General features: G+C 37.8%; 2 pseudogenes across 1 annotated transcript in view; both read left to right on the top strand.

Annotated features, from left to right (window-relative positions):
• LOC149027490 (RNA cytidine acetyltransferase 1-like) overlaps positions 1–12,970 on the top strand; it is a 35,912-nt pseudogene extending 22,942 nt beyond the window's left edge. Inside the window, exons 11-15 of the transcript XR_016174589.1 lie at positions 1,540–1,638; positions 1,738–1,913; positions 2,011–2,117; positions 11,127–11,290; positions 11,419–12,970. The product of XR_016174589.1 is annotated as an RNA cytidine acetyltransferase 1-like (transcript). The remainder of the gene's footprint in view (positions 1–1,539; positions 1,639–1,737; positions 1,914–2,010; positions 2,118–11,126; positions 11,291–11,418) is intronic.
• LOC149027489 (RNA cytidine acetyltransferase 1-like) lies at positions 6,145–27,146 on the top strand (annotated as a pseudogene).
• Positions 27,147–27,620: the final 474 nt, after the last annotated feature.

The following is a 27,620-nucleotide window of genomic DNA, read 5'->3' as shown; positions in this document are numbered from 1 at the left end:
TTGGATTGATTTGGGTCTGAGCCCATTTGGATCTGACCATTTTGGCCAGTTGAACAAAACAAAGCTGGGCTCTCCATTACCTCCCTCATGGTTTACTAGCAGGAAAAACCATAATAGAATGTCTCCTAAACCATCGTCAATGATGTCTAGGAGTCCGATCCATGATCATAGGTTGTGTTAAAGAAGTTCCAGAAGAGGAGCAGGTTTTACAAGCAGATCCAACTTCACAGAATGGTGGAAAAGATGTGGATTTTCATCATGTTGGTAAGATTGAGGAAGAATCGACTCTATCTGGTTCAAGTTTGTATTTTACTGCAAACGGATCTGCATTTCGATTTGAGTCCAGACAACCTCAGATGGTGATGGGCGGTGGTTGCCAGAAGGGAGGGGTGGCTTTTTGCGGTGGCAGACGGTGAGGGATATGTAGGGATTTGGGAGTCGGTAAACGAGGGCCTGATTTTGTAAATTAGTAAACTAAAATGTAAAAACAAAAAAATAGTATTTACAAGTAAAGTCCTCTTATTTGATTCTCAACCATTCGATCACATTTTGATCATGTGGCGCGATCAAGACCGTTGGCAGCAGCCAGCATCGGCTGCTGCAAATAAAAATCCCAGTAAATCACATAGGTTGTTATAGTTGTACATTTAGAGTCTGTAGCCTTTCTTTTTTATGTCAATAAAATTGTCATCCTTAAAAAAGAAAATCACATTTGTTGGACCATCCTGATAATCCGTTGGTGTTTGAGTGGTAGAATTGAGGTAATTGAGCCATAACCCAATTCTAGTCAGGTCTGATGTGCATTAAATTGCGAGTGGAAGAGTTCTTGAAATTGAAGTAAGAAGTGAATCCATCTAATCCTTTATCCATAGTATTGGTTCCGACCGAGAGAACTTGCACGGGAAGTTGAGAAAGGAATTTCTTGAATCGCACCAAACTTGGATACACTTTGTGTGTCTACGGAGGTGGGCCAATTTCACATCAAGCGAGAACTCTTAAGCTGCGGCGTTGATATAATTGTTGGTACACCCGGTGGCATTATTGATCTGCTAAAGAGAGGTGCCCTGGTATTGTCGGAGGTTCGGTTTGTTGTTCTTTTTGAGGCAGATCAGGACGTTCTTTGTGGGATTTGATGAAGATGTTGAAATAATATTAGAGAAGTTACCTCGAAGCGTCAAAGCGGGGATGTTCTCTGCTACAATGCCAAGGTGGATAAGAAGGCTCACGAGAAGTACTGAACAATCCCATTAACTATAGATCTTGTGAGTGCACATTCCTTTGCATCATTTATATATTCAGTTAATCAATTATCGATGATCATCATCAGTTCCTAGGTGTTTTAGTGTCTTAATATAATGATAAGAAACACACTCTTCTTGATGTTGTTGTATCTTAAAATATCAACTATTTGATTAATTAAATCTAATTTCTTATTGAGGAGAGACAAGTTGGAAAAAGAATTCAAGAAACCTTTTTGGATGAATTTTGTTGTACTGCCAAACTTTTCATGATTAAAAACTAATCGGTCTTATTAAGCAGGTTGGGGATTCCGGTCGAAAGCTGGCAGAAAGGATTACTCTATATTCAATAGCAGCAGACATGTATGGGAAGGCATCAATTACTGGTCCTCTAGTAACGGTATCATTCCAAAAAAAAATTTCTGTGCACTTCACTTATTTTCTTGAATCAGCTTGCCTTGCTTTGGGTGTGTGATGCAATCTTTCACTAATTTACTAGTTGCTCTTAGTATCTCAATTGAGATCGATGGTGGGCAAGAACTGCTTTGCCATTGCCGGTGATCGGCGTCTTGGTGTGCGGCTTCGGACCATTGCCACCGATTTCCAGAGGATTTACAAAATTCATGACAAACTTTATATTGGCCTCGCTGGGCTAGGCACAGATGCTCAAACTCTGTAAGAATCACTTACTCGTCTCGCTTTGGTCTCCTAGTTTATATCTCAATTTTTGTAAAGGAACTTTTGTGGTTATTATTTTCTCTCGATTGCAAAGCTATAGCGACTCGTCTTCCGTCACAAACTGTATCAGCTTCGAGAAGAGAGGGATATGAAGCCGGAGAATTTTTCTAGTGTCGTTTCTGCTATTTTATACGAGAAAAGGTTGGTTCAACTGTCTCTATGTTCTAGCAATAAAAATAAATTTTGTTTCGGAGTGCTTTTCAGTGTCCTAAATTTAAATTACTAGAGTCTTCACTGCTTGTTATATCTTCTGTTTGTAAATGATCATTTTGTTGAAACTCAAAACTCAAAACTTCAGTATAGTTCAGGACAATTCATCTAGCAATTTAGGTAGCATTCTTGAAGGATGGAGTATGAGTTATCTAGTCTGTCCGATCGACTTTTTACCCCATTGGAAGGGTTTGACTTTGGCTTCTATAGACATGTTTGATCAACCTTTCAGCAAATTCTCCTGCTATACATCTAGAACTGAAGCTTGTATAGCTGCTCATGGGCACATGGCTTTCTTAAGAATTTCATGGCTTTTTCTGCCTTCTAGATTTATCATTTTTGCTCCTTTATTGCCTGGTTCATGTATTATTTTAGCTATTAACATAAACATTTTTCTTCAACAAGGTTCAAGAGAGTTAGATGTAGCCTTACTTGCATGAAGGCCAACTAATCAAGATCTCGTAACAGAACCAACTCAAATAGGTACAAGAAAGGTTTTTATTGAAAATTTTGTCATGGGGCTGGGGTAAAAGTGGGGTGATCTCAAATGAGGTTTTATGTTGGTTCAGTGGGATGTGTTTGGGGTTTTCATGGATGTAAGGGGTTTACTATTGAATCTCCAAGGATGAGACACAAAAGGTTTCTTTAATTAGAATTCAGGAGTTCCTGTCACATGGGGCGAAATCCTTGAGATTGGTTAGCTTTCTTGAGATGGAGAAATATGGCTTTGCTAATGGAATGAGGATACCACTAGGACTGACGGTGGGTGAGTAGTTATAGGAGCTGTTGTAGGAGTTTGTTAGGTTTTGGATGGTGAGTTGGGACTTCGGAGACACTAAGTTCTTGATTTTTAGGGTTACAAGAACTCAAATTTCAAGAAAATGTGATTTTAGGGTTTTGAGATGTGGGAATGGTCTGACTTGGAATTAAGGTAGGTGAATGGTATTTAAGGATGATGGTTGTTATGGAAAAATCTGATGGGTAGATTGATGAACATCTGACTTGGAATTTTGGATTTCTTGGGCAATCCAAATTCAAGGACATAAAAGAAAAGGGGAAACAATGGTGGGGGTGGGGATGATCTTATCTGCAATATGCCTTGCTGGAGATCTAACGCTCCAAGGAGAAGGTTGATTAATGGAAGTCTAGGCTGAATCCACAAGATCAGCAGGTGGTCGGGGTTTTAAATGCAAAATCCCTATACCTACCATGAACTTTAAACACCAAGGATCCCAGGGCTTGGACTTGAAACGCCAAGACACCCTCTCTTGGAACTTGAAACACTAGAACGAGTGAAAATCTCTGGAATTAACTTGTATTGTCCCATTTTGGGTTGGCAATGTGGGACAGAACATAGAAGTAAGAAGGATAAAGAAGATAGGGAGAAGAAGGGGAAATCTAAGAAGAATCAGACTTGAAGAAGGGCAAGACCAGAAGAGGGAGAAGAACACATAAGAAGAAGAAGAAGAGAGGAGGGAGAGAGAGAGAAAAATTTTTTTTTTCTATTCCATGCCCAGAGACATACTTTAGTATGAAAACAACTATAGTAGGACTCTTGGTTTAAAACTAACAAATAACTAATCCTACTAGGATTCTTATGAATTTAAAACTAGCTAAAACTCATCCTAAATATCGTATATTGTACCCGAATTAAAAATTTGATTACAATATTACATAATTATCCCATGAAATAAATTACAAAATCCTACATCATCTCTAAAACTCCCACGAAAATAGTTCCTATTATTTTATCTTTTTGCAAGTTGGGACCCACCAAATTTGAATATATCTCCTTGCAAGCTGGACTAGGGGCCTACCAAATGTGACAAATTATCTCCTAGGTTTCCTCTGTTTATATTATTGTAGTGTCAACAGTAACTTCTGGTTGTGCTTTCATCAGTTGTGGGGTGGTTGGGTTTAAATAGAGGCCAAAAGGACAATTATAAATCAGACTCAGATAGGAACAGCTGATTCCTATTTATTATACTATATACTATATAGAAGTCAAAACTCAATTCAGTTATGGCAATCTTTTGCTGGTCCAAAATACCCTTCCTCCAAACCAACCTACCCCTCCCCCAGTGAATGCACCCTTTCAAAACAAAACACCACCAAGTATAACACACACCTTTTCAAATGAAACGAACCCACACCCCACTGAGAAACCAGCGGCATTGAGAAGAAGGCAGTCTCAGGCGTTGGTTCACCTTCTTTCTCACCATCAGTGAGTTATCTTTTCTCCACCTCCTAGTAGTGTGGTGCTTTTCCACCTGTAGTGGTGTGATTAACTTTGTTATTCTGAAATCCCACCTTTATCTGTTTCCAAGTAGTACTTCTACTCTTTTCCTGTTATTCTCTCATTACTCAAAACTGGATTTAGAAAGGTGGAACCTGTTGATGAAGAGGTTTTCCTGGTGGATGAGAACATAGAAAAACAGAACCAGAGGGACTTGGATTTAACTCTGATAGGTCATATTCTGGTAGGGAAACCATATAGGTGTCAAGGTGTTGAAAAGCTCCTGTGAAGGCCTGGAATACACATTTCCCATTTGAAGTAAGTATGCAAGAGAAGGATCTTTCAAACATATACTTGATTCTAGAAATGTTTTGATTGAAGGCCATGGGCTGTGTCAAATAATCTAATTATTCTTGAATGATGGAGATCGACTAAGGACTGGTGTTTCACACATGTCTGGTTCTAGCTACAGGTCCATGAAGCTCCGGAAGAACAAGTAATGAACTTAGAATTTGCTTCAAGGATAGAAAACAGATTTGGGAGCCCACATCAAGTCATGATAATAAAAGTTTCTACAGGAGCAGTGAAAGATGCATTTATCAGGTTGAGGATTTTTCTGGATATTATCAAACCAATCAAGCAATCAAGCAATGGTACAAAATACAGAGAAAAGATGGAACAGTGCAGCAGCTTCCCATTAAGTATGAAAAACTCCCTTCGATATGCTATTGTTGTAGTCTTAATGGTTATGAAGGCCGGAGGTGCAACTCTTTGTTTGATGATGTACGACGTCATAAAGAAGTTCCTGGCTGTAGTGAGCAATCTTGTCCTAATTTTAATAGAAGGAATCTTAGCCCGGAAATCAGAGGTTTGGTTCCAGATAGTCGTACTCGCGAGAAGGCAGAAATGAAAATCATCTAGAGTGTGGAGGAGATTGAAAGAAAAATTATGAGGCGTCTTCTCAGGCAACGGTCGGTGTTCAATCGGCAGGTAGCAATGAGGTCAACACCCTTGGACATCCCTCAACCCCAGCTATGCCAACTCAGCAGCATCATTATGAAAAGAAAACAAGTTCTGGTCTCACACTTCCCAAAACACATTATATTTTTCAACAGCCACATCCAGCCACCTATGCAAATAAATAATAACACCACATGGACCTTAACTAATTAGTTAACATCCTCCAAAACCCAGATTTTATTAACAAAAAAAAAATTCTACCCTCCAGCTTCTATGACAGTCGAATATTTCCCAAGCTATCCTCCAACTTCTACCTATCATTTCAAATTTTTCTTTAAACTACAACCCAGTTACCAACCCTGTCCAGCAAATAAATACCCAAAACCATCCTGACCAAATGAACCAGCCTTATACTGAACCACAACTAACCAGCCCTCAAACCATCAATCAAACCCTTGTTATCATATCATGCTTCACACTTCATACTTCGTAGTAGTACATAAAAGTACAAACTCAACTATTGTTATGTTCTTTCAGTAGACCAAAATACCCTTTCCCTCGAGGCAAAGATTCCTAACGGACCAAATACAAGTTGACATATAACCCCAGACCCATCAACTAACGTACCAACTCAAATAGTTGCTTTACGTGGACAGACCCCCCCCCCCCCCCCCCCCAAAGGCGAAATAACACATACCCAATTCAAGAAACCTTTTTAGATGAATTATGTTACGCTGCCAAACTTTTCATGATTGAAAACTAATGGGTATTATTAAGCGGGTTGGGGATTCTGATCGAAAGCTGGCGGAAGGGATTACTCTATATTCAACAGCAGCAGACATGTATGGGAAGGCATCAATTATTGGTCCTCTAGTAACGGTATCATTCCAGAATTTTTTCTGTGCACTCCACTTATTTTCTTGAATCAGATTGCCTTGCTTTGGGAGTGTGATGCAAGCTTTCACTAATTTACTAGTTGCTCTTAGTATCTCAATTGATGTCCGTCCTTTCCCTCAATTGCTGCCCATCGGTCCTTGTTAGGAACATGCCAAAGGAGGCAAATGTATTGTTTTCACCCAAACCAAACCTGATGCTGATAAGTTGGCATATGCTATGGGGCGTAGCTTTATATGTGAGGCTTTGCATGGGGATATATCGCAGAATCGGAGGGAAAGGACACTTTCAGGCTTCCGGGATGGGCACTTTAATATCTTAGTTGCTACAGATGTTGCTGCTCGTGGGCATGATATACCTAATGTTGATCTGGTAAGAGGTTTCACACTCCCTCATTTTGATTTTGTCAGTGCTAAGGTAATATCTTGATTATCATGCTAACATTATGGCATTCATTCCGTCAATTTTTTTGGAGTATCATGTTGAGTCTCTAACCATGTAATGTAGAATTGATCTCAACCCGAGTAAAGCTAGTGTGAGATCATCACAGCAAGATTGCATGTGTGGACAAAATATTATCGTGAACAGAGTTTTCTACCCCTTTTGTTTTCCATATGAAATAAGAAAATGGATATTGATATGAGTAATGCTTCACCACTTGGACTGCAGGAATTGAATCACCATGGTATGGTGTGGTAGGAGTTACCATGAAGATGTTTTACAGCTTCACCAATGCATCCTGTTGAGATTCATCAATTGAACTTTTTCTCCAAGGAGTGGATTGGAGTGCTCTCCAAATATTCTTGTCTTCTTTGCCCTCCTTGTGTCTATTTTATCTATTTTATCTTTTCGTAAGCGTAAACTCTAAAAGGACCAAGTTTATTTCTTTGCCCAACGAAGGAAATTTCCTCCTAAAAAAATTCAGAGGCAGTCAAGAAGTGAACGAGGTTGCTCAGAGGTATATTTCTTCTATCATTTCCCTCCTTGGGTCTAATGTTCTATGCTTTCATGACCTTAAAACTTTATAATTTGTGATAGAATGCAAGTTGCATAATATACTGTTTACTAAGATTAAATAAGTCTTAAGAATGAAGAAATTAGTGAACGCTGAAATAGACTTCATCTTAGCTAGAAAATTGAAAGCAAAAGAGTATCCATATGAGTGTCCGAATCTTTGACTATGACATCAGAACAATAGCTAGAAATTGGGACAAAGGCCAATAGGTTTGTTATTTTCTCTTGTATCATCGAATCCATTCAACCTTTTAAGTAGTTTGTAGGCTGGAAGAGAGGGACAATGGAAAATCAGGTATTTACTCAAGGAAATGATAAAATCTGATCATTACTTCGTGACAACTCTCTTAAGTTGAAATGATCAAATAAAGTCCATGTTTGTCTAACTTCTCATTTGTTTTATTTTATTTTATATTTTAATTGAGTATTTTTTTTGAATAATCGATTGTATACTGTTTACCTAAGTTTGGTTCTTAATCAAAATCGTGCAGTTTTTGTTTATTGTTTTTAGAGTTTTGTGTCTAACTATAATGTACATCTTCCTACGTGTAGATCAATAAGTATGTAATCTCTCTAAACTTGAAGAAAAGGGAGGTTTCGTTTCTTTAGTATCAGTTTTTTTTTTTTGCCGAAGGGGAAGCTAACAGATTACTCGATGGATTTCTCAAAACTGAAACCCTCGTTATGGACGAAATGACTCGAACAATAGTTCCAGCAATCCTTGTTAGTCTACAAGTAAGTACAGCAACCTCCCCCATTGCCTTGACCTAGAAAATCAGTTTCAACCAGATCAGCCCATCCCCCTTCCTCCTTCTTCCCTGTGATACAGCATATCTCCCCCCCAGTTCTGCCTTGATTCCTAGCCCCTTTAGCCCCTTTCCAACCTCTCCTAGGATTGTCCCAAGCTGTAGAATCTTTTCCTATAGTTATCTACCCAAAGCAGCCCTATCTATCTCAACGTGAAAAATTCTGTAATTCATCTTCTTAGTGGAGTTTCTGCCGAATTTTCAATCAAAACCTTAAAAGTTGATCAATTTCAGACATGAATCCCCAAGTCCAGCAACTTATTGAGCCTTAGAATAACCCCAAAACCTTCTGTCTCAGCCATTGCCCTTTACTGGAATTTTCTGGGCTAACCTTAAGTTTAGGAAAAATACCAATTTACCCACAACCTAGACCTAGGTTAAATTAATTTCTTCCCCAAAAATGAAAATAAAGACGAACTTACTTGCTTTCCGAAATCGGGTGGCATGCTTATTCTTCCGAGTAATCATCAAAACCCTCCCTTCCATTCAAAATCAAAATCTAAAATGAAAAACAATCAAAAAGTCAATCAAATTTTCGGGTGGCATGCTTATTCTTCCGAGTATTCATCGAAACCCTTCCTTCCATTCAAAATCAAAATCTGAAATGAAAACCAATCGAAAATCAAAAAGTCAGTCAAAATTGTAGAATTTGAAACCCTATCTTCACATCGACATCCACGAAGAAGAGAAATAAATAATCGGGAATGCGCGAGAGGGAAGGTGTTGGGTGATTTCGACACGGGGAAAGTAGCAGCGGCGGAGAGGCTGTGGCCGGCATGGGAGGGAATGCGGTAGTTTCTTGGTTGGGTATGGTATGAGACCATGATATGGGTAATTCATAACACACTATGTAAGGACTCTTCTCTTCTGCTTCAAGACTGCCAAAGAAGTTGTCGATCTACTAAAGGTTGTCACCTCCTTGACAAGGACTTTATTGTTGAACTCAAAATTTATGGGAAAAAATGATGAAAATATGAAATATAAGTTTGTGAATTTGTCTAGGTCCTTTAGTCTCAGCCAATTGTGCTTAGTTTCTTTTCTTATTTTGCTTTTGTTGCGAACCTTCTTGATCTAGTATGTTTTTGCCATATGCCTTCTTCTTGCACTCACCTCTTCCCTCCCCCCACCCCACTCGAATTTTCTTCCTCTCTATTTGATAAATAAATATTTTATTGGTATCACTTACCTACCCTCTTGGTTGATCAAATGGCATGGATCCCCTTTTAGTTTGATAACTTCACTTCCTCTCTTACCAGCAAAGATATCAAACACGTCGTTTCTATTATTTTTTTCAGTTAAATTATACTTTTACCATTAAAAAAAATCCCAAACTATCCTTAACTAAAAAGATATCTCAATTTTTTTACTAACTTCATTTATTTCTTCTTTTCTAATTAAAAAGAGACATCTAGATTAAAGAACTTAATGATATTTTTGGGTTTAATAACTAAAATAATTGAAGGTAATTTGGGTAAAAAAAAAAAAAAGATAATTAGGGTTTAAATTAAAATATCTTTTTTTTTATGTAGAATTAAAATACTTTTTCAATTGAAGGTAATTTGGGATTCCAAGAAACATGTAATGTTAAAAATAGAATTTAATTGGAAAAGTTAATAGAAGGGAGATGCTTGATACTCCAACTAAGAGGGGGTTCAAATGCCATATGACCAACCTCAAGAGGGGAGGTAACTAATATTTACCCATTTTTCACTCATCCAAACAAATAGGTTGGATTGATGATGGGCCAGGTGAAGATCTTTAATTAGTGAGCCCACCACCTCCAAACAATCTGACTATATCGGATCCCCAATCGCTTCTCTAATTTGAGCTCCAACATCGCCCTTCTAATTTCAACTGCTTTTCCCTCTTTACCGCTAGTTTGTATATAGAAAGAAGGAACTTGACTCTCAAGTCTAACCGAAGTTTAAAAATCCGGAAGCCGTCAAAGGCCCACCTTTCCACCTTAGCCGAATACTAAGAATCAACTAAAATCAATTTGGATGCGGTTCTCTGAATAGCTAAATCGAGTGATCCATGTAAAGAAAATAGACAAAAGGGTTTTGATGTGGGTAAGTTTTGTTATGATGGAAGGGATGGCCCTGGCATTTTAGGATTGTCACATTCTGATCATGGTAAATGGTATGGAGTTTTTTTTCACTCTCTCTTTTCTGAATCAAGGTAAAGTCACAGGGATATTATAAGATGAGGAAAGAAAATAATCCCATGCCCACCTCTTCTGGGTGAAAGAAGTTTTGATGTTGTTGTAGGCCTATAATCACTACGAGATCACAACGATTCGCAGAGTTCAGTCTCCTAACTTTCCAACTGATTGATTACTCCTCCATAGTTTTTTGTGCATGCATTATGGTAGGCCTCCCTATTTTGACGGACTTCAGGGTCTTGTGGAGACCCACAGAAAATTATCTGCATACCTAATACCCTGAATAAATGAATAAACAAGGAAAATTTTCAAAGGCACCCTAGGATAGTTGGCAAATTGCAGTGACCTTAAGACTATGCCAAATTGGCGGTCACCTCCTTTTCTATTATAACCATTTGTTAGACGAAATGATGAATATACCCTTAGTTGTATTATTCTACATGTTCATGACATAAAATGATGAAGGAAGGAAGGAAGAAGGAACTAATGGAGGAAGAAAGAAGATGAAGTTTACAGTTCTATTTCATTAAGGTGACACTGCAAAGTCACAAGGGATTAAAGGTAATTTAGGAATTATGAAATTATCTAACAGTGACTTCACAGAATTTTCTAAGAGAGTGTACTATTGTGCAGCTTTAAGAGACATCTTTGGGGGTCATTGCAGTTTGGTATAGTTTTGGGGTGTTTGTGCTTTTTGCGAATCATCTTGGGGTGTCCCGAAATTTTCCCAATAAATCAATAACTTTACATGCACTGTTAGAAGTTTCTTCTTTACGAGTGTGGAACAAATTTATTGTTTCGAGTCGGTGTGTTGATCTTTGGGGTTCTAGTTTTTATGGAGCTTACCTGAGTAGTTTTCCCATTTCTAGTTTTATTGTTTCAGGTCAGTGTGTTGATCTTTACAGTCTTCGCAGCATTAAGTTGGAATTGGTTTATTTTTTCGGACACGATGGTGCGGCAGGCAGCTATGGTTTTGAAATGTATTCTCCTGATGTATTACGAGAACAATAGACGTCGGAATTACCGTAGGCAGGTAAGGCTTTTCTTAGGTAGTATATCATGTGTATTGTCTTAGAATAGACAGCTTATCACCATCTCATATCATAGGTTTCTGTTTTGAACTGCCTAATGGTTTGTTTAAACCTTGCTTGGTTTATCCAGGTTCAAATGCTAACTCTACTTGAGTATCTTCTGCTGCCGTATCGTGCTTTGTTACCAGCACCTGTCTGGTACCGGTTTTTCTTGAACGAGGAATATGGCAGCCTTTTCTCATCACGACTACAGGGTTGTACCTAACTTTTAAGCTCAAATATGTTGTTGAGAAGGTATGGATCCCATAAACCACACCCACACCCACACCCACACCCTCCCACCCACCCACCCACCGTGTTTCTTACTCTTTACTTAGAATGACCAAAGGTTATAAACTCCACAAGTTTGAATATTGACAACTTAAATAGACTAAATACCAAGTTTTAGCCCAACTGGGACCCTAAAACCCACTGAGATGGGCTATCGAGTTGACGCCCAAAAAATGGCATATCTCGACCGAGATCTTGATGGTCGGTGATTGTTTGTTCACCATGGAAAAATATACTCAAGTATCCATCTGGTTCCATGTGAGAAAATACTTTAGCTTACCATATATTCACATTTAAATACAAGCACAACTAACTAAAATGACTATCCAACATTTTTCAGATAGACCATAAACATAATCAATCCAATCCTGAAAGGGGAGTGAGAAAATGACTTCATAGTAAATAAATCAATATGCATACATTTTAATGGGTTTTAATGATTTACCTGAAATTCTGGTTGTGTGTTCTAGACATTATTTAAATGCAATCATGGAAGAGGTAAGCTTAAATGTGAAAATCACATTAAAAAATATTTCAGGATAAAGAATATTAATCATTTTCTTAACTTCTTATCCTGGTCCTGTTTGGTGTCGAGATATCAATGAGGATATATGAATATCCAAAAATAAAAACATATTCTCTGAATGTGTTTGACATCAAAAAGTTAATATTTATGCACATAAAATACAAGATGGCAGTCAAATATGTGGCCATTAGGTGCTTGAGTTGGGGTGTAAATTTAGACACGACATACAACTTGAGTGCCAAGTAAGCCACCTCATGCTAAATACATGACAAATTTCCACCCACAAAGCTGAGAGAAAGAAGGCCCGGGGGGGGTGGGAGCACCATGCTGCCATGTGAATATAAAAAGGCAGTTGCCTTATGCAGCAGTTCCCTAATTGGCAAATACATTCAAACAAAAAAAATTCTAAGATAGAAAGCATATTTTTGGCATGTGATACAGTTGGATGGAAATATAGTAAACATACCAAGGTGTATGAAGTGACAAGACATGGATTTCAGCTCCTAGTGTCAGCTTATCACCATTATCCAGTTGATCGGTACACCCCTCAACATTGTCTATTGAACCACCATAAACCTTGATTCCAGGCACCAACAGCTTCATTTTCTCATTTCCACCAGCATGATCCCTTATGTAGATACCAAGGTAGTACAAGGAAAAATAACCATTGTCATCATCAATAAGTCAGATTAGCAACAGCACCAAAAACCACCAGACGTTTCTGAAACAAATATTCCATGAATAAAAGCAACTTAAAATCTAATATCGAAAGTCTTATGCCACATGAAAAGAATACAAAGAAACTGAACCCTCCCGCCAATAAAAAGGGTAAGATCAATGCAAGAAGCTCATCTTAGCATTAAAATTTGTTTACTAATAACCTGTTAGCATGATAAAAAAGAAAACACTTTAAATTATGACCAGCAATATGAGACGAGCTTTTGCATTCTCGCCATGGAACTTTCATTAAAAATATCAAAGACTTATAAATCTAATTGCTTACCCTACAGAGGCAATCGAGAACCTAAAAAACATACGTTCTATCAGGACCAAAGTGGCATTGTGAACCCCCGTAAAGCATGGGGATAGGAAATTTTCTTTGGAAAAAAAATAATCCCCATGAGCAGAATAGTAGAATGACTTGCATCTTTTGTGAGTAACCAAATTCTAAGAAACAAACCTAAATAAAGCGTTAGCCCATCCAATCAAGTCATTCCGTGTGAATTAGGGCTTTGGCTCTTTTTGGCAATTAAGATTTTCAGTGTGAATATGTAGCGCTATCACACTCTTCTACTCTATCCCAAGTAATTTGGTTTTGAGGTAAACTAAAATGTAATTACAATAATTAGAATGCTATAGAGGTAGTCAAAAAAAATACGATGCTTGTAATTTCCATTATAAGTTTGTTCCAATTTTATTTTCCATCAACTCTGAACTTCCTACCAGACAGAGACTTTATCACCACGAGGACAACGACGACGAGGATAAAATAGAAAATCAAATCAATCAACGTGAACATATTTGATAAAATAACTTTTGATTTCGGGAAGTAGCGCTTCGGTGTTTGTGCGTGGTGAGAACAAACTTTAGATTAACGCCATTCTCGCTTGCTACTTTAAGAGCCTTCTGCGGCTCGACGGGATCGATAGCGGCTTCTTTGGAAGACTCATCAATGATTCTGCGAGAGAAAGAATCGGAACTATGAATTAGGGAAACAGGATAATCTACATAATTAAACGGGTTCCATTTTTGCAAATTGTGCTTCGATTATAATTAGAGTAGCGTGAAGGGACAAAGGACGGGGACAATGGAATTACGGGTATGCATAGTTGTCGCCAAGGCAAGGGATGTGAAGGATTTTCATGACCGCTCCTCTAGATTCTCGAGATCTTCTTCCTTCTTTTCTTTGTTCTCCTTCGTCTCGGTGTCTCTTCGGTTGCGCAAAGACTGAAGCACGATTACACTTCTATGTCATTGGAGCCGGAAACCGACGATGGCAAGAACCGTGACGAGTGGTGATCCTACCAAAAAAAAAAAGTGACCATTGGTGATGCACGTATAGCGTAGGCGGGAATCGGGACAACTAAGAGTCTAAGACTCACCGTTACAACTCACAACATTGGATTTGACTCATTTGAGCATGTTTTCGCCACTTACCAAAAAAAAAAAAAAAAAAACATGTTTACGGCGCTCCACGTGGAAACACACAGACAACCTTGTTCATGAAGAATCTGTTTGGTTACATGAATCCAATTTCTTGTTTCATAAATGCGAGATTTATACTGTTTGGTTATGAAAATGTTTGTGTTCGTGAAATTTAGAGATTCATTTTTTTACACTAAAAACATGAATAGATTTCACCCCATACTATACAAGCTCTAAACATTTGTGCATTTATAAAAATCAGTCGACTAAACGGTTTTTTATGATGAATCCACAAATTTCATTCCATAGATTCAGGTTAACCCAACACTTAATTTTATGAATTATGACTTCATAGATTTGAAATCTCAAGATATTTGAAATCTACATACTCATGTTCAAACAAGCCCTAATCACATTGATACGGGGATATTTCTACCCGACTGGCTTAAGCCCCGGTCTGGGGTTGATCGTGATTCTCGGTCGGGACAGTTGCCGACCGGCAGAGTCAATGTGTTACATACGCTGGACTTATTTGGCAACAACACTCAAGATGGAAGGTCAACTCAGAAGATGATTATGCAGGACCAACGACAGGGAAGCACAATCTCAGGAGAGACAACAACCCTTGTCGGGATAACTTACCAAATCCATAAAAGGTTATACATACAGTATAAAAGCAAGGACTCACCCCTCCGGTAAGCATCAAATACATTATGAACATAGTCTTGTGTAGCTCTGGCACGAGATCTTAACATGTTTACTGTCTCACTTAGCCATCGGAGGCGGCTGCCCGACACACGAGCCAACCCGCGTCTAACCTTTCTTGTAGGGCTCATCGTCCCAAGAGCGAGAGGAGGCTTAGTCGGAAACAGAAATATAATTTTGATGCATCAGTTTGCCGCCGTTTGTGGGAACGACAATCTTCAAGTCATGGCAAGATAATGAGCTAATGGGCGCGCTCGGCAGGAAACTGCTGACATGAACCCGAACTTAGATAATCAAACACGTCAGGACGATGGGGCCGGACGCTCAACCCGAGTGGAACAAGATTCTCCCGAGGATAATCTAGTCCTTGAAAATCCAAAAGGGGAAGGCACGTCCAAAGGGCCCCAGGGGCACGCTACTGCAGCAGATGTAGATGAACTCCATAAGGGAATGCTCAAGATGCAAGGGGTGCTGAGAGGCTTGGTCCATCAAATTGGAGTTGAGCAAGGACCAAGGCGAAATACCCAAACGGGAAAGTTATTGCGACCGAGAGGAAGGATCCCGAGAGATAGACAAGCCGAGGGTCGAGAGATCCATCCATACGTGGTCCTGACCACCGCCAAAGACAACCAAACGGTATAAGGGTTAGCGCCCTAGACCGTATTTCGATACCTTCTAAGAGTGGATCCTTACCTCAAAGAAGTCATCGGGAGGAGATCGAGCATTAAGGAGAAAGTGAACCCCAATTAGTTGCCCGAATGCAATCCATAAGGGAAAGCACCCACTGAATCAAATGGAAATGGGGCAAGGCAGAATCGCCCTTGAAGAAGGATGGCTGAGGTCAAGCACAAACTGGAGGATCGGAATCATGATGAAAATTTGGACGTGATTGATCAGGAACATTTCTCAAACGAAATCATGAATATACATTTCTATTTATCTCCGAACATACGGTTTCTACATCTCATCATCTCCGACATGATGCTTTACTATTTCATTCTTGATTTTCATTAATTTTTTTATTTATTTTTCATTCAAGCATTTGAAGTGGCCAAACATCAAACCCACGTAAAAGGGGTTCACGATGGGTTCACCTTAATATGAACAAATGCTTAAATGTGAAATCGTTACATGTCCTTGTGATTATGTCAACCCCATAATGGGTTTATAGAGAGGTTATGAAGTTTGGTTTTAATGATATCCGGAAGCTCCTATTACGCTATTAGAAATGATCTCAAGCCTAGATGTGTTGAAACGTTGTTGAAGAATCTGCAAATGCACTTGAACGCTTGTTCTTACAATACTTCTTGAGAGCTGAAATGTACCAAAGGTATTTTCTTTAAGGTATTTAGACACCCCGATTTGTGCAATACGGGTTCTACAGTCTCGCCCCAAAATCGATCGGCCCGACCTTTAAGGTTGCACCCCATAAAGGTTACTTAAAGTGTATCAAGTAATGTTCACTGCTTGACAAAACAACAACAAGGAGAAAGAGAAAGAAAGAGGATGAGGAAATTCAGTGTCAAGAATGAACACGAAAATGGGTTTATATAGAGTCCCAAAGGTTTGTGGGTGAAAGGATAAGGTCACCTCTCTTTGTGAGGTTACTTTTTAGCTCAACTCCCTTTAGGAAGGTACCTATCTAGGCGACCTCCCTACGGAGAGTGCCTCTGCGAGGGCATATCCACGTTTTCACCCAGCAGCGGGCTTTCCATAATAGGGCTCATTACAAAATGGGCCTTCCGAATCAAAGTCCCAAGTCCCAAGTCATATAGATTTATTAATATATATCTATATAATCATGGCAGGGTCACAACAGGATTTAGGCTCGGTTCATGTCGCACAAATTAATAATACATGGGCCTTTACTATATATAAACTATATAATTATATCATCTCAACCCGATGCGGGATTAAATAAAACCATGGATAAAAGACACGATTAAAACATATATTTATATAAAATAACGGTAATAAGTTTTAAACATATTTACAACAAGATGTCTCGTAGGAAGTATGAAATAATTCTATTTTTTATGGATGAATAGCATAAAAGATGTTTCTAAGTTTCACTTTGATCATGTGGTTGTTACATGAATTTAGAATTTAAATAAAACATATCAAGAAAATAAAAAATATAACTTGTGTGTTTCTTGGAAGAGTCCTTAGCTCAAATGGAAGAGCACCTTAAATTATTCAGGGAATGATGGTTCGACTCCATCAGGATTCGAGTGAAAGTAGAGAATTTGAACAAACTTTTATAAGGTGATCCAAAGGAGAGGATCTATCTAATTGAAACATTATTCAACTTAATGATTAAAAATCTTTAATACATCATTTAGTATTTTTTTTTCTTCTTCTAAAAGTTACTCCCATGGAAGCTACATCTCTGTTTTCTAAGTTACTATAGGCATGAATTATTGTATATGACTTTTTAGGATGTTTCAAATCAAGGAAGACAATTTTCTATCAAAAATTTAAAATTTCAAAGTCTACAACTTAAATCTAAACCTAATTGATGCAGATTTGAGGTTGCTCAATGCATAATATTTTACTCTAATAATGCATATTTCTAGAGCACAACATTATCCTCTTTGGACACTTTTTAGGAATGAAGTTTTATTTATTTTTTATTTTTTATTTTTTGGTGGGGGTAAGAGTAAATATGATTTAAGGTTGAATCCACTCACAGATTCAAGGTAAACAAACAGTTTTGTTAGACAGATTTACTTGTCAAAATCAAGGTAACCATATGGTTTTTAGAGATGATTCACTTGTTAGAATCGGTAAAACCAGTCAAATTTTTTCTTTTATTCCTACATAACCTAATTCCATGGAATCATGATTCTCTGGAAACAAGGTTTCGACTTCAAGCCGATTCTAGAAAATTGCAGAACTAAACACAACAAAGTTTTTTAAAGGTAATAGTTCTTTTTTTCCTTTGTTGGTAGAAGTTTATGGTACTTGCTCAGTCCCCCATAAAATACTTAAGTTATAAAAGAAATATGTAATTCAACGCCAAATCTATTTATCAAAAATATTAATCACACTATAACACCACATCAGGTGTTGGTGTAATTAATTCCATGTCTTAGTAAGGGTTTTGGGAATTAAGCCTATTTTATAGAGAGATATGTGCATATTTCACATATAGTTTGGATTACTAGACCCTTTTTTTTTCTTGGTTGGTAAAAACAAGGAAGACACGAAAATAGTAATAATAATTAAATTTGTACATACTCAATAATGAAACATGAAGCGCATATTTATACATGAGTATGGCTATATATGATGAAATTGGATTTTTGTTCATCGCTGCACAAAAATTCATCCGCGTAGGCTCAGAGTGGAGACACACATGATTACATTCAAAATGTTACAATTATTCCTCATAATGGTTTTCAAATTTACAAAACAAAACCCCATTTAAAATGTCACCCGACTATAAAATCTCCTCTATCCCCTCCGGTGTTCATCGAAATTCATTTGGATGGGCTCCTCTGGCCATCCTTGCCACTTTGTCCATTGTTGTACCATTTGATTTGCCGTTGATTCCGCCCCGATGGCATCCCACAACCGCGAGTAAAACATTGGCTTTCACGATTTTTCCCTCAATTAATATGGTGAAGTGGTGCTTGGAGATTGTTATCGTAGTGTGTTATGTTTTGACCCAAATTCTTGTACATGATTTGGAAGATGGACCGCACCGGCATTTTTTGATGGGCGACTTGAATGACTTGTTTGCCAAGATTTGTGGTGAAAGTGGAGGGATGGAGCCCCGCGGTACCGTATGACATGACTCGATGGATTGACCTATTTACCCGATTGTGGTTTATATATATGTAATTTATATTCGCCTACCACATTATTCAGGTTTTGGGTAACACCATTCTCGCCATCCGTTGTGAGAGCTCCTTTTGTTATTCTTCTATATAGTCGAAAAAACTCTTATTCTTCGCCCATGGACATAGCATTATACAATTGTGTGTGAACCACGTTAAATTTCTATATGATTTTTATTTTTGTTTATTTTTTCGATTCACTATTTTGTGGTGTTTGTTTTAACACAGTGGTTCTTAAATCCTTCTTGATTTCTAATCCTTCCTTCTTAAATCGCATAAAAAAAAAATAATCTTAGTGCATAAGGCATAGTACTATTGACACATAACTAAAAGCAATAAGAAACATGGGGAACCCACTAATTTAAGACCCTAACAACGGAAACGAGATTTGGAATAGAAAACGGGAACCTGAGACGGCTAGCAGCATGCATGACACATTTTTTCGAAATCACTGCGCAAAACTAATCCATTCGAAACCAAATATCCATTGTTGATGGTGACTTGGCCAATTAAAACGACGTAGGTGGTGACAAAAATTTTAGAAACCCATTGCCCAATGGGAATTATCTCCTCTACCCTCTATAGTCCAGCATCTCGAAACATTGATTTGTACAAAAATTACATTAGCTTGCCGTCGTCGGAGAAGACAAGCTGAATGAACGATAGCTAGGGTTTTATCGAACTGGATTTTCAACAGATTGGTGAAAGACTGAAAGCGAACTTATATGTAATTCTAATAGAAATAAGGGGTGGATTTTTGTAATTTAAGACATATTTTAAACCTATAAAACCTAATTATTGATTTATCCAGATCTCTCAACTCTAGGATTTTTTCAAATACATATGTCACCATTAGGGGCCTATATGGATGATATCCACATGACCGCATACACAATCGGATGAAATTGTCCCTCAACACACAAAATGACCAAAACAGTCCCCAAGAGTGATCTTGTTGTCGTTGTTCCACCAAGCACCCTAATTCCGAATCAATCATTGTCGAATAATACCCATATTTGATTTCAAAGCTGATCACCTTCCCAACTTTAGTAGTTAGGGTTGTCAATGCACTAGGTTGGGTTGGACATGTCTAAACCTAACCATAGACTTAAATTCTTAATACAAACCCTAAACCCAATCCTACTAAGGATTAAGTTGCCCCATTTCAAACCTTATCCTACTAGAGTTATACTAAGCTTGACATGTCCTAATTTATATTATTCCAATCTTGATTCTTAGCCCTTCATTACAAATTAGACGTACCTACAAGATATGTTTTACTATAAACAAAATAATAAGTGTGGGTTAGTGGCCTTAAGGAAATTTCATCAAGTTCGATGTTTTGATTAGATAATTAATTAAAACCCGTTGTGTATATAATTAAATTTAATTAGATTAGCATCTGTTTGAGAAGACAAGTTGGTCTAAGAACTAAACTCAAACTTTATCCTATGCTATTTATTTATTTTAACGGTTATCATACACTGCTAGGACTATATATTTTGTAATACATGTGATGCTACATTAAAATTATAGTATAGATTTTAAATTCTCTCCTATATTCTTATATTAATCAAGTATATATTTTCCGGAAAAAAATGTTAGATTGTTTTTTTTATAAATATTTGTAACATTAGTATTGTTATTTTTACAATTAAAAAAGTTATTATTGTTATTATTATTTTTAAATTTATAAACAAATACGATTCTACGGTTAACGATCGACTTATCTGCGTCTTTGAAAAGCAACCTGTTCACTGTTCCATTCGATTCTTCATTGGTTGACGAAGAAGAAGGTGGTTGCTCCTCAACCCTGCGACTAGAGGAGAGTGGAAGAGACGAAGAGTCCATGGCGAAGTAGAAGTCATTTGGAATCGGTTATTAGATCTTAATTAATTGGGGGTGCGTAGTTCAGGTCACATCATTTGTTCTCACTAATCTAGCCTTCGATCTGATTCATTCGTGGATTTTTCAGCTCTCGGAAGTAAGTTTTTTCCATTTTCGTTCTCTTTACTGTCCATCCGAGTTTCTTTCTGGCGTCGAAGAAGGTTGCTTGTTGCTAACTTTCCAGATCGTTACGAGTTTTTTTAGGGTTTTATCATCTAGACTAGACAACTCTTTCGTTGGTTTGTTTCTCCAGCATTCTTAAAGGAACATCTAATCACATTTTTCCACCATTGGAGTTAATGGTAAAAAATTTTCAAATCATTGAATCCCGCAAGCGTAAATTCTCAACTTTTTTTATACTGCATTGAGAATTTGTGGTATTTTAGGTTGTCTTTTTAATATTTTTTTGAGGAAAATATAACATTTGTGATAGATTCGTGGTTAGCTATTTCGATTTGATTGATTGTTTTTGGGTATTTATTTTACTTGTTCGTCACGGCGACAAGTATAGCGACCAGGTCCTTTTGTCTACTTCCCCCCATGGTGGTTGCTTCTTGTTTTGTAGATTCAATCTTCTTCGGATCATTGAAGAATTAACTAACTTTTTTTTTCGGAAAATTGTTTTCGTTCAGATAGTTAATCTTCATCACATGCTCAGCAAGTCCGTCTTGAAGTCTCGGCCTACTGTTCTATGGCGCTACAAGGATAAATTAGACCTTAGCAGGTGTGAGTTGCATCCAAATCCCCTGAGTATTTGCTTATCTCATTGATTATATGTTTTCTTCCCACAATGTAATTTTTTTCATCTCAGTACGTGTCATGGCACTAAATTAGATTCGAACAGCACTCTTATTGCATTTGATGAAGGAATGGAGGTCACTCAGAAGTGCTCCTCCACTTCACATCTAGCAGTTCATGTAAGCTGTTTCTACAGTGAAGCTTAGGCTTGTTCCTGTTTCGGTCAAAATCAATTGGATTTCTTCCTTGTTATTCTTGTGGTTGCCCACTTCATTTGGGGGAAGGGGCAGGATGCTTGTTTTGGTGGGTGTGCCAACGACCTTCTGAATGAGCAGTCATGATTGACTGGTTTTATGGTTGTTGCAGTTACAAGAAAAAAAGTTCAAAACAGGTCAAAAAATTGATGCAAAGGGGGCTACTGGATCCGGAGAAGGTTGATCATTTTTCACTTTTTCTTGAAAGTTGAGGAATAACATACTGCTTGTTTAAGGATTCAGAAAGGATTCTTAGAAATACATTTGGCATGTGCATTCTACAGGTAATGCATATTCTGTGCTTTGGTATCGGCTCAAAAATTCATTGATTGAAGATATCTTACCTTGTGTCAAAATTTCTTGCTGTTCTTTTATAACATATATTTAGGATTTTGAAGCACCGACTCCAAATCTGCTGGCAAGAACAATAGAAACAGTGGGGGCAGGCGGACTGATTCTATTATTACTTCGTTCTTTGTCCTCACTGACCAGTCCCTACAACATGGTTATGGTATGTCTTACATCCCTGTTTTACTGCAAAAGCTTCTTGGTTGTTATTCTGATCAATATGTTTATCAGAAGTGCCCATGTTTGTATTAATGTGATTTATTTGTAGCTTCCTTACAAACTTTTTTTCTGACTTCAGGATGTTCATGGAAGGTTTCGGACTGAATCTTATTCTGAGGCTGCTGGAAGCTTTAATGAATGATACAAAACATGTGTTGTAATGGATGATGAGCTAAATATCTTACCAATATCATCTCATATAAGGTCAATCACACCTGTACCTGTTATGGATGTATTCTTCCACTTTAAGCAGCTGAAGTGATTTGTTTAGTGCCATCTTGGAAATTGCTCTTTCTTTTAGCCTTAGTTAACTGGTTAGGAGAACACGCTTTCCATTTTACTAGTTTGATACGACAATGGTAATAAGAATATCTATGTGGCTCTCTTTTTATGATTTCAAGGACTCGGAGGGGCTTTACGAAGCGCAGAACGAGACTTGAAGAAACAACTAAATAACGATCCTCTTGTTGGTCCTCTTATTAAGAATGGTTGTACATTAGATCAGGTTTAGGTTGCCATTATTTGAAATGCATTAAGCTCTTACATTCTTAATCATGTTACTGAAATTTGGAGGCTTTTCATTTTTTTGACTGATTGATATTTTGTGTTGAAGGGGAAAGCTGTAATTACATTCCTTGATACAATTCTAGACAAGACACTTCGTAGTACGGTTGCTCTACTTGCCGGACGTGGACGTGGAAAATCAGCCGCATGGCAGCTGCAGGAGCTGTTGCTGCTGGGTAGTATGCTTGACTTAACAATGTTAAAATAGGCACAGACACTTATGAGCTGTTATTCATCTTGTATGGCTGACTTGTGTTTGTGTTTTACACTATTAAGTTGCTCGCTAGCTGTTTAATTATATCTAGGTGTTCCTAGTATTTGAAATTTACTTAAAACACTAGTTTAAGTTTTTTTAATATGAAGTTGTAATTGACTATCAGATTAACCAATTGATGAGTTACTTATTCAAGAGTTATCTGAGCTGTGAACTCTTCCCCCTCTCCTTCTTATCTCCAAGTTACTGTTCATAAATATTGTTCAGTTGCAGAACAAGTCGGAGAACAGCTCCTTAACTCTTATCCTTCTTCATTTCTGCATTCTTTATTTCTTTCCCTGAACAGGATGCTGAAAGTAACAGATCACCAAACCTCTCAACCTTTTTTTATCAGAAAATAGTTCAAATCTTGCTTGTGGGGCTGCCATTCCGATCTTTGATTCCTAGTTCATTATCTAGGTTGGCTGACTGCATCAGGAACATATTCTTTTTGAATGCTTTTCCCATGAACACATTACAGGTCTATTTTTTTTTTGGTGAATGTTCTTTTGTGCCCCTTCTTTCTTGTTTAATCTTTATTTTTCTCCTAACAGTACCTGCAGCCACATGAACATGAACATGAAAAGCTTTCCCAAGTTGAACTGTTAGTTGTTGATGAAGCAGCGACAATTCCATTACCAGTTGCTTTGATGGTAATCAATCTGGTATGGAAATATTTTCAACTTGCTTTGTTCTAGGAGAAGTGACCCACAATTATGCATGAGCCGCTTAGACTAACTCGAATTCTAGTATTGGTCCAATTCTGCTGCTTCTACATTGCAGCCTATGGAAACCAAATAATTATTTTCACTTCGTAAGAGGCTCCATGTCCACAGATTGGTAGGAATCAAGTGGCAGTACAAGGCAGACTCTATGGGGAGTTGTCAGAGATAGGTTATATTTTAGACGCCTCTCCTCCTTGTTTAGTAGCAGTCTTTCTTCATTATTAGATGGCCCATTATGAAATCATTCATGGGAGTAAAAATCAGATCAATCATTTTTATGTCACTCCATTAGCTTGAAAGCAACTTTTACAAATTTTGGACATTTTTTTAGATGTATATGTCTAGCCAAATTATATACTTTTCATGTATCATTGTCCCAAGATTGTACAGTTTTATATTAATATGTTTGGATGGATGTAGGTAGAGTTTTCAAGAAGGTTGAACTGAGTGAGGCTATCAGATTTGCTTCTAGTGATCCAATTGAATCTTGGTTACATGGTTTACTGTGTCTGGATGCTACGGGCTCCATCCCTAATATCAGCAGGTTAGAATTCAAATATTGAGTATATTGACATGGTGGTCTGAAGTCACAGCTTACCTGCATGGTCCAAAAGACTTGATTCCATGGCTATAGATTTAGGATTACTAGTTAGCTATTGCCTGGTGTTGGCATCTTCAGTCCAATCTACTTAGAAGCATATTTAGTTTCTCTTTTTCCTTCCCTGATCCTTCTGGGAGCCAAGGCTTGGCTTGATAGTGGTTAAACGCCCTCTTGCTAATTCTCCTTGAAATGCCGATCTGTAGTGGTCAATACAGCCACAAAGCCCCTGTGATCCAGCTGTCAACTCCTGTCCAATTCTGATAGAAGATTGCTCGATTACTGTTATCTTGATATTTCTTCTATTGCTTGTAGGTTGCCACCTCCAAGTGAATGTGATCTGTATTTTTTAAATAGAGACACACTCTTCTCCTATCACAAAGACAGTGAGTTATTTTTGCAGGTATTGTTGTGGTCATTTGTTGAGCCTTTAATATATTCAATTCTTTTTGTTCATTAACATATAGTTTATTTCTTTTGCTTTTTAAACCCTGCAGAGAATGATGGCCCTTTATGTTGCTTCTCATTACAAAAATTCTCCAATTGACTGCAATTAATGGCTGATGCTCCTGCACATCACTTGTTTGTATTACTTGGTATGTTTGTTCCATAATTTTTCTGCTTTAGATAAACAGTGTTCACATGAATGTACTCTAATGTCACCTTATGTGCAGGCCCTGTTGATGAGTCAAAGACTCAACTTCCTGATATTTTATGCGTTATCCAGGTCTGTATGTCCTCACAAACAATTCTCTTTTCAATTCATTCTTCCTTTTCTTAAGTTTTAACAGCTATTGATGCTATATGTGTTGCTATTTGCACTCGGTGAAGAACTTTGAATTGAATATTTTTGATATTACGACTTCATCTGGTCTGCATATGGCAACTGGGCAGAAGTTATGAGTCAATTGTGATTTAGAAATTTGAACTTATCCTCTTGGTACAATAAACAACATTAGGAGCACATAGTTATCTTGGGACCTCCAGCTATGTAATATAGTTGCTATGCCTTGCAACTTTGAGAATGGGAGAGATCCGGATGAAAGCCAAAATGTATTCTTTTCAATGATATAGAAGATAATACAAGGCTTTCTGGTAGGGCCATGAAGCAGGACACATGGAGGGGAGATGGGTTTGGTTACCATAAATGTCAGCACTTGGTGGGGTTTTAAGGGGTAAAATGTGAGGAGAGGCATCGGTTAATATGTGTGTGTTTGGGCAGCATATTACTGTAGGGGGTAATTGGCACCATTATAACCAGGGTATTGCTTACTTTCTTGCTGTATTCTACTTGGGTCTTCCTCATTTTGCTGGGTCGCTAGGAGGTTCCTATCACCTTTCTTCTCCAATTAGTTGTCCAGGAATCAATTGGTACAACACTTTTTAGGATATTCTTGAACTATACCATAGAAGCATGAACTATCTGACATAGTGTATGATAATTATGGGCCTATGGCATATGGGATATCAACTGTAATTAGTAGCAGCACAACAACCTTTGAGTATTTTTATGTTCTACCAATTCAATGTAGGAGTCTCATGAGGTGAATTAGACGTTTTAGCGGAACTATTTCCTCAGGAACAGAGGCTTAAATCAGGTCCAGAGCTGAGTTTACTTGGTCTGGTTCTTTGTTGTTTTGACATGGGCCTGCTTCAGGATCTGCTAGAAGTGTATCTAAAAGTTACTAATTTAGCATCCCTAAATTAGTAACTTCTTGATGTGAACAGAAAAAAGAGGCCCCAGCAGAAGCCACAAGAGCGCCCCCCTCTGGAGGTATTTTCTCCTTTTAGGTCGCTTTTCATTTATTAGTGTTTCAGTTGGATTTCTAATCTGATTATAGAATACCAATTAGTTTCTTATTTCAGTTGAGGTTGTTTAGTTTAGTAAAGAGTCCAAGTTTAGCTCAGCTAGGTCTTGTAAATTTTTTTTTTATTTTGAAGTCTTGTAACGGCTATATATTTTCATGCCTACCTCAGGAATTCAGTTTTGATGAATAAAATTTTGAAGTATTGCAGCCAAGGAGGTATTGGCAGGGTTTCTTTGAGGGGAACCCTGCGGTTGTCTAAATTTCTCTTTTTTAGACTTCTCAATTGAGTTCTGCAGTTGCAGCATTCATAGTCAGTCTTCAACCTGCAAATCTCAACTCAGATCAATCCCAGGTAAGGCCAGCATCTTTCCAACCTATTGCAACCCTCCCTTCCCTGTTCTGCTCTTGCACAAGATAGAATCCCACCCCCGCCATCGCAAACCACCTAGGACCCCTCCGTTACCTTGCACAGACCCCTAACCCCCTTTCCCACTCTCCTACGATCCTTCTAGGATCATTTCCCCACTTCCTCAGCCCTACGATAACCCTTTTACTCTTCCCCAACCTCTCGCCCTCTATGTTTATTGTGGCAACCTGAAAAAGAAAAGGAGAAGGAAGAAGAGAAAAAGAAAAGACAGCAAGAAAGAGAGAAAAGACTTGGAAAGGTTCTCAAAGATCCACCCAATAGTTCCCCATTTGACCAACCCTGCGACTGTTTCCTTCTCACCACAAGGTTTTGGAAGGATACCTAATCTTCTTGGGTCCCTTAGACCACCCAAATTTACCCAATTAGAGATTCCCATAGCCTTTCAAAACCATCCAACCCAAGCCCTAAAACCCTAAAATTGCCCAAGATTGGTAAGATCTAAAATTTCTTACATCCCATCCTCGTTTATATCACTTCTTAATATGGAGAGTTACTATTGTACTAGTGTACACTTGCATAAATTAAAGGGAGCCACTATACAACAACAAGAAGAAGAAGCTTTATCCCATCTAAATGGGGCCGGCTACATACATAAAAGGGTGGCCACTATAATTGCCCTTAATTTGAACGTTGTTATAAATTGATTTTCTTTCATTATGTCAAGTTTTAGTTGGTTTAGATACTTCAAATGGAGATCTGACGGTAAGATTTGCAGCTATGGGAGCTTATTAAAAATAGGATTCTAGAATAAGGTGGGTTCCTAGTTCCCATTTCCAACTTCCAGCCCAACAGTGAAAATCAGACTTGAAAAACTAAACTAGCAGTTACCTAAATCAAGGACTCTTGAGAGTTTCTGCTATTTAATGAGACCAGCAATGATGAATTCTAATTCTGGAATTATAGGGCTCAACCTTCTAGAGGTTTTAAGGGTAGTAGATTGAAGAGAGTTTATGGTGTGTAACT

The sequence above is a fragment of the Hakea prostrata genome, chromosome 1 (genome assembly GCF_041222555.1).
Source record: "Hakea prostrata isolate BN-2017 chromosome 1, UWA_Hpros_2, whole genome shotgun sequence".
Taxonomy (NCBI): domain Eukaryota; kingdom Viridiplantae; phylum Streptophyta; class Magnoliopsida; order Proteales; family Proteaceae; genus Hakea; species Hakea prostrata.
This window is presented reverse-complemented; position numbering and strand designations above follow the sequence as displayed.